This window comes from Coptis chinensis, chromosome 9 (genome assembly GCF_015680905.1).
Source record: "Coptis chinensis isolate HL-2020 chromosome 9, ASM1568090v1, whole genome shotgun sequence".
In the NCBI taxonomy this organism is placed as follows: domain Eukaryota; kingdom Viridiplantae; phylum Streptophyta; class Magnoliopsida; order Ranunculales; family Ranunculaceae; genus Coptis; species Coptis chinensis.
In genome coordinates, this window is record NC_141464.1 from 10,786,833 (window position 1) to 10,800,709 (window position 13,877).

The window sequence follows — 13,877 nt, forward strand, 5'->3', positions numbered from 1 at the left end:
TATATTGCAATAGCATCGAGAGTAGAAAACTTTGATAAGCAAGCACATATTAGCTTTAGTTTTACTTGTGTTTGTGTCTCGTAGGTAAAACTATCATTTTTACATTTTATCAAATGGCATCGCTGCCATCTTAGTTTTGTTTAGAATTGTTTAGATTAGTATTGTTAGTCTTCCTAAAGTCCCATTAAACCCACCCACCCTTGTTTGATTCTAACCATGATTGTCTGCTTCAGAAACTTAAAAAATTTCCCAGGAAAAGCCTCGAGAGCCCCGTGCCCATCCAAGGCTAACTTTGAGCCCAGTCTTTGGGCGCTGAACTTCGAGATGGGACCTGAGTGCGACCTGCGCCCTATCAAGGCAAATTTCGAGCGCCCCCTGCATTGAAGCGCCTGGAACTCGAGTTGGACTTGAGCGCGACCCGTGCCCTACCTAGGCTATTTCAGAGCGCGACCAGCGCCCTCTTCTTGAATAGCCCGATTTTTCCCGGTTAGTACAAACTTCCATTTCTTCAAGTTATTCAGTTTTTCTAACTTGTTAAATACACTGAGCTCGCATATACAAGACGTTATTCATAAGCGAAGCAAGGAGGCATTCAGGTACTTTTTTCTTCCACTCCTCGCATCTCCTGTTAGAGGTTTATACTAGCATATCAGGATTGTTTTGACGGTTGTCGTGTTTAGTTAAGATTGGTCTTAGCCTTGCATGAGATTAAGGTCAAGTAGAAGAAAAACACCTAACGTAATCAAACGTCAACGTCAACAAACACACCTTTCTAGTATACCACTCACTACACCTCTAGCTAGTATACCACACACCACACTTGATATAATGGCTGAAGAAAGAGAGTCCCCTCTCTCTGACTTTTACAAAGTCTAGAACGATAGCCCAAAATCTTACATCGTTCTTGCAGACCCAGTGGGGGATTTCCGAATCCCCCCAAATATATTTAATTTGTTACCCGTTTTTCATGGGTTAGACCATGAAAAACCTTATCAGCACATACGTAGGATTGAACAAGTCCTTACCACATTCCATCATCCTACGGTTGGTGCTGAACAAATTAAACTGAGGGTGTTTCCTTTCACCCTAGCCGACAAGGCGGCGTCTTGGTTAACTGGCCAAGCACCTAATTCTGTGGACTCATGGGCCAAACTTGTTCAACTATTTATGGAACATTTTTACCCACCACTGAAGACAGATGAAATGCTTTCCAAGATTCATTTTTTTCAACAGAATCCTCATGAATCCTTTTCAGAGGCTTGGAATCATTTCACTAACCTTCTTATAGAGTGTCCACATCATAACCTTGCGAAAGACACGTTAGTTCGTGCCTTTTTCAAGGGACTGTTACACCACCATAAAGAGGTCCTCGACATAATGAATGGGGGTAGTTTCCTCAGTAAAGGAGCCTCAAAGGCTTATAAATTTTTAGAAGATCAAATAAAATGTAATAATAACTAGGGGTAGTGACGATATCCCCTGCTCCGCTAGTTCTTCTTCAACAGTAAAGGCCGCCGGTATGTTTGAGATTAAATCCGATCATGAGCTTAAAACTTTAATCGAATCTCTAGCTAAAAAGGTAGAAGTTTTTTCTGTTCAACCAAAGTCTATCCCCGTCATGAATGTCAACTTTAATCCATGTAATTTCTGTTTGAGTCCTGAGCATCCCGACTCCTATTGTCCTCTCGCTTATGAACAACAAACATCACAAAAAGATAATGTTTGCTCAATTAATAGCTATCCTATTCCTAACGCCCCTTGGAGACAACATCCTAACTTCAGTTGGAGAAATAATCAACAAGTTACACCTCCAGGGTATAATAATCAAAATGTTAGGCCATCAAACAATTACAACCAAGCTCTACCACAACAAGGACAAGGTCAAGGACAAGGTCAGGGTAATTATAATAATTATAACAATAATAATTATAATGCTAATACAGGTCTCGTTCCGGTTAATCATAACTATCACAACCCACCTGTTAATAATCAACGTGATATAGTTCCTGTCACACAACCTATAGCAAACACTCCTCCACAACCGGATCGTTTCGACGCCTTTATTCAAACCCAACAACAAATTTTATAAGCCATCCAACTTTTCTTACAGTAGTTAGCACAAGAGAAAGTACAACAAAAAGGTGTGTTTCCAGGTCAAGCGATACCTAATCCTAAAACAACAAACACAGCCTTTGAGGTAAACGGTAATATTAGTAAAGACAATATAAATGTAGGTGAGCTAAATGCCATCACCACTCTCCATTCTGGCAGGGTGGTTGATAACACCGTAACTATGCTTATAGTTACCCCACCAGTACTCCCTACACCATATATTGTACTAGATACCGAAGTAATAACTGAAGATCCCACCCCAGTAGAGGTACCAGTTAAACCACAACCTAAGAAACAGAAAGCCAAGGTTAGACATCATGTTGATCCATATGCTAAATATAGAGAGAAACCACCGTTTCCCCAGAGATTAGCTATGTTGAACAAGGATACAAATTTTGATGAGATTAGGGAGGTTTTTAAAAATATAACGATAAACCTACCTTTTCTCGAAGCAATTAAAAAGTTACCTCACCATGCTAAGTTTCTTTAAGTGTTGTGCACTACTAGGCGTAAGACAAATATTCCTAAAGTCGCCTTTTTAACTGAACAATTTCCAACTTTATCAAAACATAATGGAATCGTTAAGTACAAGGACCCTGGTCGTCCTACTGTACAATGAACCTTAGGAGATTCCCACACGACGACCGCTTTTTAGACTTGGGGGCAAGTGTTAACTTACTCCTGTATTATCTATACAGACAAATAGGTCTACAAGAGATGCAACCTACTAAAATGACATTGCAATTAGCGGATCGGTTATTAAGTATCCTAAGGGTGGTTGAAAACGTTTGTTAAGGTTTAAGATTTCTACTATCCTGCTGATTTTGTTATCCTCAATACAGAAGTCGTTAACGACTCCATTCCGATCATCTTAGGGCGTCCCTTCTTGGCGACTGCCAACGCGCTTATAAATTGCCCGATGGTTCGATGTCCTTGTCTTTTGGCCATCTTTCTATTGAGGTAAATGTTTTAAAAATAATGAAACATTTACTAGATTAGTTTGTAGATCCTTATCATGATCAAGAGCTTAGCTCAAGACTATCTTAATAACACATTTCCAGAAAACCAGATGCATAAATTCCATTCTTTTGGAAGTTCAGATTTCGCTGATGACTCCTACTTAGAGGAAGTCAACACCATCTTCAAGTCTACACCTACCTTAAACCCTTCTGTTGCTCCATCTACTGAGTTTGAAGACCTGCTACCTAAACAAGTTTTCATTACTCAAGATGAGGAACCACCAGAAGCCTTTATCGACATTCCCACCACACCGGTGCTTAAACCTCTTCCTCTTAAGTTGAAGTATATTCAACTTGATCCGGATGGTAGTCATCCAGTAATTATATCTTCTCTATTATCTAAGGAGGATGAGACACGTTTGATTAGGGTGATTAGGGAACATCGTTCTGCGATTTGTTGGTCCCTAAACGACATTAAGGGTATTGACCCTAATGTTTGCACTCATCGTATCCATTTGGAGGATAACGCAAAGACTTCTCGCGAACCTCAGCATTGCTTGAACCCTGCCATGAAAGAGGTGATAAGGGAAGAAGTCTTATGGTTACTCGATGCGGGTATCATATACCCAATCTATGATAGCGAATGGGTAAGTCCCATTCATGTAGTTCCTAAGAAATCAGGGATTACCATGGTACGTAATGCCAAGGGTGAATATCTTTCCATGCATGGTCCCATGAAATGGAGGATCTGTATTGATTACAGACGTTTAAATGCTATGACACGAAAGGACCATTTTCCTTTACCATTTATAGATCAGATGCTCAAATGTCTAGCTGGTCATGCTTTTTATTGTTTTTTAGATGGCTACTCTGGCTATTTTCAAATTATTATTGATATCGATGACCAAGAAAAGACTACCTTCACATGTCCTTTTGGAACGTATGCCTATAAATGAATGCCTTTTGGCCTTTGTAATACTCTTGGTACCTTCCAGCGGTGTATGCTTCATATATTTATTGACATGGTAGAGCGCTTCATGGAAGTTTTCATGGATGATTTTTCTCTCTATGGAGATTCTTTCACTGACTGCCTGTGTAACCTGTCTAAGGTTTTGACACGGTGTGAAGAGAAGAGTCTGGTTTTAAATTGGGAAAAATGTCATTTCATGGTGAAAAAGGGAATTGTCCTAGGTCACATTGTGTTTAGTGATGGCATCGAAGTAGATAAGGCCAAACTAGATAAGATAGCATCTCTACCCATACCACGGACTGTCCATGATATTAGACCCTTTCTAGGCCATGTATGTTTTTATAGGCGTTTTATCAAAGATTTTTCAAAAATAGCTAGGCCTTTGACTAATTTGCTTTTAAAGGATGACATCTTTGATTTTAACTGTAAACTGGCTTTTGAAACTTTAAAAACCGCCTTAACATCTGCACCCATTTTACAGCCTCCCGATTGGTCTAAACCTTTCGAACTCATGTGTGATGCTAATGATTATGTCGTTGGTGCTGTGTTAGGTCAGAAACTAGATAATAAGTCCACTGTTATTTATTATGCTAGTAAAACTTTAAACGATGCTCAAAGGAATTATACAACTACAGAAAAAGAATTCTTAGCTGTCATTTATGCTTTAGATAAGTTTCGTCCTTATTTGGTTGGTTCTAAGACTTTAGTTTACACGGACTATGCATCCTTTAGGTACCTTCTCGCGAAGAAGGATGCAAAGTAGAGATTAATCTGATGGATTCTTCTCCTGCAAGAGTTCACATTAGAAATAAAGGACAAAAGAGGGGTCGAAAGTGTAGTTGCCGACCACTTATCTAGACTAACAAATGACGATGATAGTGATTCTGAGTCCATACCAGATTCTTTTCCTAATGAGCATCTGTATTCTATTTTTTCTGCACCGTGGTATGCTAACATTGTGAGTTATTTAGCGTCTGATATTCTTCCTGGTGATTGGTCAAGAAATGAACGTAAGAAGTTCTTGGCCAGAGTTAAGCTATACTACTGGGATGAGCCATACCTTTTTAAGTATTGTGTGGATCAGATTATTCGTCGTTGTATTTCCCAGTGGGAATATAATGAGCACTACATCAGAAAAGGCCAAAAACGACGGTAATTGCCGTCTTAAATTAAGATTTACGACGGGAAATGGTGTCCCAGAGTTTGTCAGGAATAGCTCTGTCGTTAATATTAGCGACGGGAAACCGCGGGGTAACTTGAATTAGAAATGCAACGGGTTTGAGACATTTATTGCTGTCGTTAATAATAGGACATTCAAAACCGTCGCAAATTTCCTTTCTAGGGAACTACATGTTTTCAAATCTAGAACATACCCACTCGTCATAAATTTGCATCCTAAATTTAGGACACATTTCTATGATATATTGTTGTTGGGAAGTCATTTAACGACACTATGCCCCGTCGTATTTGTTTAAATTTTTGTTTTTTTAATAATTAATTTTTTTTGGTAGAACCTACTTTTCCCTGACATCGATACTAAATACTACCTAATTCTCATTCTCAGATCATAAAATCAATTACACAAACAACATACTAAAACAACACATTTCAAAAATTGATATATTATACATTGGTTTTCCAAAATTTACAATGTTTTCGAGTGGTTGATTGCCAATAAATAACTAGGCTTTTAAAGTACACAAGCCATAATAAGAACATAATGGAAAACAACCTCCACTACTGGATATATTCATATCGCTGAAGCTATTCTACTTGAACCCATAGACTGCAGAGACGAAAATCCTCCCTTATCGCCTCTACTCTTATCAATCTGCAAACCATTCAAGAAACCAACATAAGAGGACTGGTTGACTAACAATAAAAAAAGACTATGAGAAGAGTGGATATACAGAAAAAATTACGTTTTAAAATGCTTAAGTGGTGAGCAATACATGCAGAAAGTATTTTCTATATCTTCTATCAGTACCTGACAGAATAATACTTCTATTATGACATTTTATTACATAACGCTGTACTGTATTTCAGACACATGTCAGGCATTTTCCAATAGATGTAAGGACACGCTTCAATAATGGATCAACAATATAACATTATAATGTGATCAAGTACGGCATTGAGAGGTGAGGCAAGTGGAGCAGTATCATACTGAATGTCTCAATATATATTAACAAGCTTGTAAGGACAACTTCATTTCCTTCTTTGTTGTATTTTCTGTTAATTGGTTTATTGTTAGTCAAATTAATACTAGAGGAGGTCAAAAAAAAATTACAATTTCTGGCATCTTTCACGCATAACCTTTAGCATAAAACACAGATCAAGCATTGGGGTAGTACTAAGTACAAATAGAGAGAAGATAAAATCAATCGAGTTCACTAACTATAATGGACAGGAAGCTAACCTGATCCAGAACATTTCCTGTGTATCTTGGATAAGGGGATGGTAATCTCCAAGTAAAAACTGCCACAAAAGATGAAAAGGGATTATAGCATACGGTAATCTCAAAGTTAAAATTGATATATGCATACTACTCATGCGCCAACTAAACATAAAATTTAATTTTTAAAAGTAAAGTTAAGAAATATTTTGTCAAGGTTCAAGAAGTGAACCTACTCAATCACTCGATCTGGTCATGTCAATCCTATTGTTAGTGGCAGTGAACATCAGCACGTCCCTTCTGGGGTTTTGCTCACCGACCATTGCATTAAATTGCTGGTGACAGAAAGCTATACATCACCTCTTAAGCTTTGCACTTTATTGGCTCTTCTCCTCTTTTATACTATAGATTCCTTTGTATTGGATAGGCAATTTCTTAGAAAAGTCAGCTTTGTCTTCTGCCCGGAAAGTTGGCTTCTTACGAGTTCTTTCCGAAGTAAGTGAAACCTCATATAGTTGAGTTTTGAACTTAACTCTAGTCTGACTTATCGAAAACAGGATGCAAACTAATTCTGATCTGAAAAGCCCAAGGAAACAAAGTAAGATTTTATATTCCGGGATCGGCTTAGCTTTAGACCCGTCCGATCAGACCCTGGCTTAGCTGACTTACTACATAGTAGTGCACTTCTGTTCTTATCTTAGCAGACTTCTAGAAAGCTGAAAGCAGAGACTCACTTTATTCCTAAACCGTAAAAGATAAGTGATATATGTCTAACTAAACTACAAAGAGGAGTTATGAACCACACAACCAAATATTTAGCAGTCAGTGAGGTCGTGTTGAACACTATCCTAAATCCAATGGCTTTCCGAGATTAGCAGCCTAGCGACAAACTGCGTTGAACTAGGACCAATAGGTTGTCAAATACTATTGTATTGAACTAGTTTGTTAGGACCTAAACATTTAGATAACTTCATGAGTCCAAAAATTTAAATTACGAAAACAGTTAGCTAGACTTTAGCCTTGTACAAACTCACTTGTGTGTATTTATTGAACGATAAATTTAGTAGACAACGTCGGCGCCTTCATCCATGCCTTGCTTGGTAGTGCCTTAAACATCTTTAACAAACAAATAAACCATCAAGAACACATGCTTAAAGGAAAGATTTTTGCATCATTCTACAGTAAATATCTGTTGAGTGTGTGGCAATAAGAGAGACAAGAGAGACTATGACACTGCCAAGCTAATCAGATCATATGCAAATATCAAAAATATATTGATGCTAATAATGGCCCATCAAACAAATGTAGATCTCAACCAAGCCAAAAAAAAAAGTTCAAAGTTCTATAACAAAAGGTCATAGATGTAAACATAGCATAACTAAGCATATTTAAATGACTTGTGGCTCTAAATAACTACAAAATTCAAGCTCTTTTTTCTTTTTCTTTTTTCTCCAATGTACACAACATAACGGAAAGGTGATAACCGAGTTAGGATTATAGTTCCTATTGTCAGAGTAGATCTAGCTTCTAGCAAAACTACTTCTTTTAACAAATCAAGCTTGCACCAACAATGAAGTGCAGTCAAACAATGGACGTTTACCACCATTAATCAGTAGATCATATAAACCCAAAAATGATGATAGAACAGTAAAAGTTTAGAACTTTAAACGATATTCTAATTTAGACAACGATAATTAACTGAAAATGAGATAAAATAACCTTTAAGAGATGCAAATCGACTAAAACAACTAGTTTCATTCTTATTGTTTCAATAAGGGGAGCTGTAGTATCACCCAGCCCTTCACAAATCACATTGTTTCAGCTTTTAAAACTAGAGAAGCATTTCCACTGGATTAGATATCTCTATTGTTTAAACTGTTACTATTTGAGATTTTGGTGAAAATTCACCAAAATCAAGAGCAATATGTAGGCTGCATTGACTAAAAAGCTCAATGCAAATAAGCCACAACAAAAATAAAAAGTGAAAGAAAGAAATATACCTCAGGCCGTAGAAGCCTATCTATCTCTGTGAATAATTCAGCCGCGTACACCTCTTTGCTTGGTTGGTTTCAAGCGACAGGAGTCCATCTGTGTACCAGATCGTAGGTTCTAGGGTATGTTGGGTAGGCTACTTACCATCCAAACTATAATCCTCAAGTCATTCTAAACTTTAGGAAGCAACTAGTTTCAGTCTCATTCTTGGTCCTGCAAGGCTGGAACCCACCAGATTAGTCTTAAAGCATAATTAGATCCTTGGTATCACGCCCCATTATTTGTGCAACAGGATCATGATGCATATCCAACATAGTTCTTGAGGGAGTATTGACTGCAATTTCCTTTATACGTACGTACCTATATAACGAATAAGAATGTGTACATTCAACAACAACATCAAAACCATTATCAAATAAATTGTATCTAGTAAAAGTCTCACCATTTTGTCACTATATTATTAAGGAGAGATGAAATGCCACCATATTATTAAGGTTGGACAACACTATTACATATAAACTTTAAAAATGATAAACAAGAAACAAGTAGAGCTAGTACACATATGGCACAATTAATCCAAAGCACTAATTATGTACACTGAGAAATCAATATTATCAATCAACCATAGAAACCAAGTGAACATGCATAATCTAATAATCTTAATTAAATTTAAGTCAAGCACTGTGTACATAGAAAGTAGAACAAGCAACCTTGAGAGTCTTCTAGAGATTGAACGAGCAGCCCAAGCATAGGCAAATAAGAATGTAAAAAAACCAAGAATGTGTACTAGTGTCACACAAATGGATTCAATCCACAAATCAGATCCTTACCTGGGATTCAATCCACAATAGGGTGTCGTTATTAAGCAATTCTGGTGTAGTGTTCATAGAAACTTACCCGTTCAAACTTGGCAGTCTGCAAAGAGAGAGTTAGCTGAGATTGGTTGTGAATGAGCAACAAAGACCAAGTAAGTAATAAAAATGTAATATATCGAAGAAAAGCTTGATTTGGAAATAAAGTTCTACTAAGCAACAAACCTTAAGGATACTAATCACAATTCACAAACACCATGTGCATTCCCCAAAAATTGAAGGTTACACTAGAAAACAAATAAAAGGTATTGGAAATGACAAAATCAGGACATGCATATAATTATAGTGGTATGGATTTGACCTTGTAATAGTTTAACATACCAAGCTAATTATAGATTAGATCCATGGGATGGTGTCCTTTATAAGAATTTTTCAATCACTTTAATCAATATGAGAGGTTAATACAATAAAGAAATTTCATAATACAAAGATAAGAAACATGACTTGGAGTGTTACCTTGTTATCAAAGAAAATTCCCTAGTTCTCATAGTCTAACCTCCATCATCCAAAGATAAGAAACAAGACTTGGAGTGTTTCATCATCCATTACATTTTAGTAGCTAACAATTATAAAATGCACACAATAACCAAAGAAACAAAATCAACAGCAAGAAGAATTCCCATCATGAACCTATAACCTGTTTGATGGTATAAATGGGTATGGAATACATACTCCAAAACAGCAAGTATAGTCTGGAAACTAATTCAAAACACTGCCCCAGCAGATGACAAGGTACGAACTAAAGGTATACACATTGTTTCTCGCTACATGCTCTGGGAATGTAATTGTGCTACAGAACTGTGGCAGTGACTATTCGACTTCTTGAAAGTTCAACCAGTTTTCTCTCTGCATGGTATAATCAATGCCCTTAAACTTCTCAACTCCATTCGGTAGCAGCTATGGAAGTCAGTAGCAATAAGCCTAATGTCCCAAATATGGAAGTCAAGAAATTGATGCTAATTTAATGACAAGGTGATGAACAAAAACAACATCAAGAAGCAAGTCATTAAAGAACTAAAAGTTGTAGGGAAGATTGCAAATGGGTTCATGTTCAACACAGTTGATGACTTGAGTATACTCCACTCACTAAATATCAAAGGTAGAGCACGACCCTCAAACAACATCAAAGAAGTCAGCTGGATACCGCCAGACCATGGTTATGTGAAAGCTAATACTGATGGATCATCTATTGGAAACCCGGGACTTGGAGGTGCTGGAATAATTTTTCGAGACCACAATGCTCAAGTGATAGGAGTGACTTCCCTAGGTTAGTAATTTTCATAGGATACGAGATCTAGATTAAAACTTTCAACCAGTAGGCCTTCAAATTCGTGTTCTACGAACCGATATACAAAACAGGGGAATGCATTCAACTTAATACAAAAGCATCGGTATCAAACAACTTTTGGAAATCAGCAAATTAAAAGTACCTTCTCGGTGGCTTAGCTTTCTTGCCCATGATAGCCAGAGACTTCTGCAGTAAACTTTTGAAGATAAAACTTGTAGCCTTTATTTCAATAATATATAAATTTCTAGGACCATATGGAAACCATTAAGTCATCCCCTTGTCCCTTTCTCTTTTCTTTGTGATCCTCACGGAACACAAACAATTCTGCAGTCAACTATTTAACTCGGGAAAAGGATTGCACATCCCTATTTAATTATAGGTTTTCCTAATAGAGTAATAATAGTAATTTTCCTAATATTTTTTTAATATTGTATGTAAAACATGTATAAGGATTTAGTTAGAATACATTTACATCAAGTCTAACCTAGACATATATTTAAAATGTAGTGGCAAAGTTAAAACATTGAAAGTTTGAGTCAAGTACGCAATAACCACATGCATAAAAAGTGAAAACATACATGAGAAGAACCAGGAGCAGGTGAGAAATGAGCATTTGACCCTTGCCCAGATGTTGACATCTTCTTGCATCTTTTGGTATAACAACTTCAGGTTTTCAACCTCTCCCACAAGAGCTGATTCTATTTCCTTCTGCTTTTTGAGTTGATACTTTGCAGGGGCTGAGCATCAAGTCCCCTTTTAGTAATCCCGTTACCCATACCACGCACACGACACTTAGAATCACGACCATAGATATGTGCAATAGGGTCAGGATCCAAATCTAACAAAGTGCTAGAGGGGTCATTGCAGCAATTTCCTTTATGCTTTCCTATAAAAAGAAAACAACTTTTTATTAACTTAAAATTTTTACCACTTATTAAGATTCTTACCACTTCAACGCAATGCTTTTCAATGGGGCAAGTGCCGTTGTCATTGGTATGTAAAGCCACATACAAGACTGTTCTAGTAGCAGGCTGGAGTGTTAGGATTCTTTTCTTTCTGAAATATTAGAAGAAAAAATCTATGTTATATACACAATATGAGGTTTTTCTTTTCATCGGGTAATGCTTTCCACGTCTGGAATACAATTGAAGCATGGGCACAACTGATTTCACTAAGGGAACTAGAGAATTCTACAGATTTGCCTCCAATAGGTCTTCCATCTTCATCAAATAGAACACACTTCTTTTCAACAATTACTATAACAAAGAAAAAAATACCTTAGAAAAAAAAATACACATATCATATAATTTCCATTGAGTAAACAATACATTAATTACCATCATCACCATGCTCACTTTGTCCAGATCGATCCCCACCCTCTGAATGTTGAGATTTGGATGACATACGTACATTATGCTGAAATCTTACGCAAAACATCAATGACTAACTTGAAAGGGGAAAAAAATTGATGATAAAAATATGCTTAAAAATACTCATAACATATACACTTTCATCTATTAAACCTTCAACCATTCCATACAAACATGAAGTTGCACCCAGAAAAACAAGTCCACACAAAAAAAACAAGTACAAACTAGTACATACAAAGAGGAGCTGCATTCAAACAAGGAATGCGACACATGAAGTACAAACAAACAAATGGACAATAACAAAAATGATGTTGCCCTTTCAAACATCCATTTATTCTATCTCTTGTTTATACCCAATCACAACAAAAAACTGTTTGCTTGAATTCAGTATAATCCAACTCAAGAATCAAGTTTACAACACCATATAGGTCATGTCCCCATCAACATAGTTCTTATCTTTTGCACTTGCTCTAAAACTTGACATAGCATTCATAATAACCCCACTGTTTTGTGTTGTCTTAGAAATTTCAGACTTTGTTGTGAAAAATGTATACCCATTTACGCTATACTGATTATATGACATAGCTTTGAAAGACGGGCCTTCTGCAAGCCTTTTCAAAGTGGACATCTCATCTTTTTATAACTGGTGGGATGAAAATGTATAATGTTAGAATTCTTGTAGAACCTAAATGATAGAAAATATGAGAGAGCTATATAAATTACTAAAGAAGAATATATAACTCATACGAACTTGTTCTCTAAGCCATGGAATGTAATGAACACTTCATGTATGTTTCAACATATACAAAAACATTAACAACACAAGAATCACACAAAGATAGCTTTTTAGCAAATAACCAAACCAAATTTTAATAAATGAAAATAATTTCTATAGCAAAACTAGTTTACAACTAAAAACTGAACAAGATTAATTAATAATAACATATGTCACCAGTAACAACTAAGATCTAGCAACCCTAAAACAGCCAGCACCAAATAATTCAATATCAATCAAATTAACATAACCCAAATACCAAAAAGTAGATGAATATTTCATACCCATCAAAGAAAAATCGAAATAACAAATACCCATGATAGATTCAGCGAACCCCATTGAATCCATAGTAATAAAACAATAATAAATGAAAAAGAATGAAAAAAGGAAAGAACTTTACCTCAATTTGGAGAAGGAACTTTGATTTGATCCAAGTTTCAAATACCCATTTCAATTTAGTGAACAATACATCAATTTAACAAACAAAAATCAGACAAAAATATTCAAACTCGAAGCTTTAAAATCATTAACTAATTAAATTTTATGTTTTGAAGAGAGAGAGAGAGCGCTTACAATTTCACTGAAGCTCACAAGCTCTTGCTTTGTGCTCCTTATGTTCCTTGCAAAAGCTCTGAACAGTTTGTTAGAAGTCACCTTTTTTTTAGTGTTTCTCTCACTTTCCACTAGTGTCTCTGGGGCTGTGTTAGTGAAAATAATGAGCGCGAGAATGGAAAAAAATGAGCGCAATAATGAAAAGGCAGTGAGAACAAGAATGAAAAGCTAGCCCATCACCTAAGCGACGAGTTCCAGAACTACGTTTACCGTCCCGTATTTACTACACCAAAATCCGTCCCCTATTTTAGGTTAGGTCAGTATACGACGACCTTATGCCATATACGCCGGTTTTTGCCGTCCTAAATTAAGGACTATCATGACAGTCCTAAACTAGTGTCGTTTTTCAGCAATTCTGGTGTAGTGGAGGTTCTATCGTTCTGCCATGACAAAGAGTGTGGTGGCCATTTTAGTGGTATGAAAACAGCTGCTAAAATTCTTCAATGTGGGTTTTATTGGCCTACCATTTTTAAAGATGCCCAAGTGCTTTGCAAGACGTGTGTTCATTGCCAACAACTTGGGCGAATCTTCA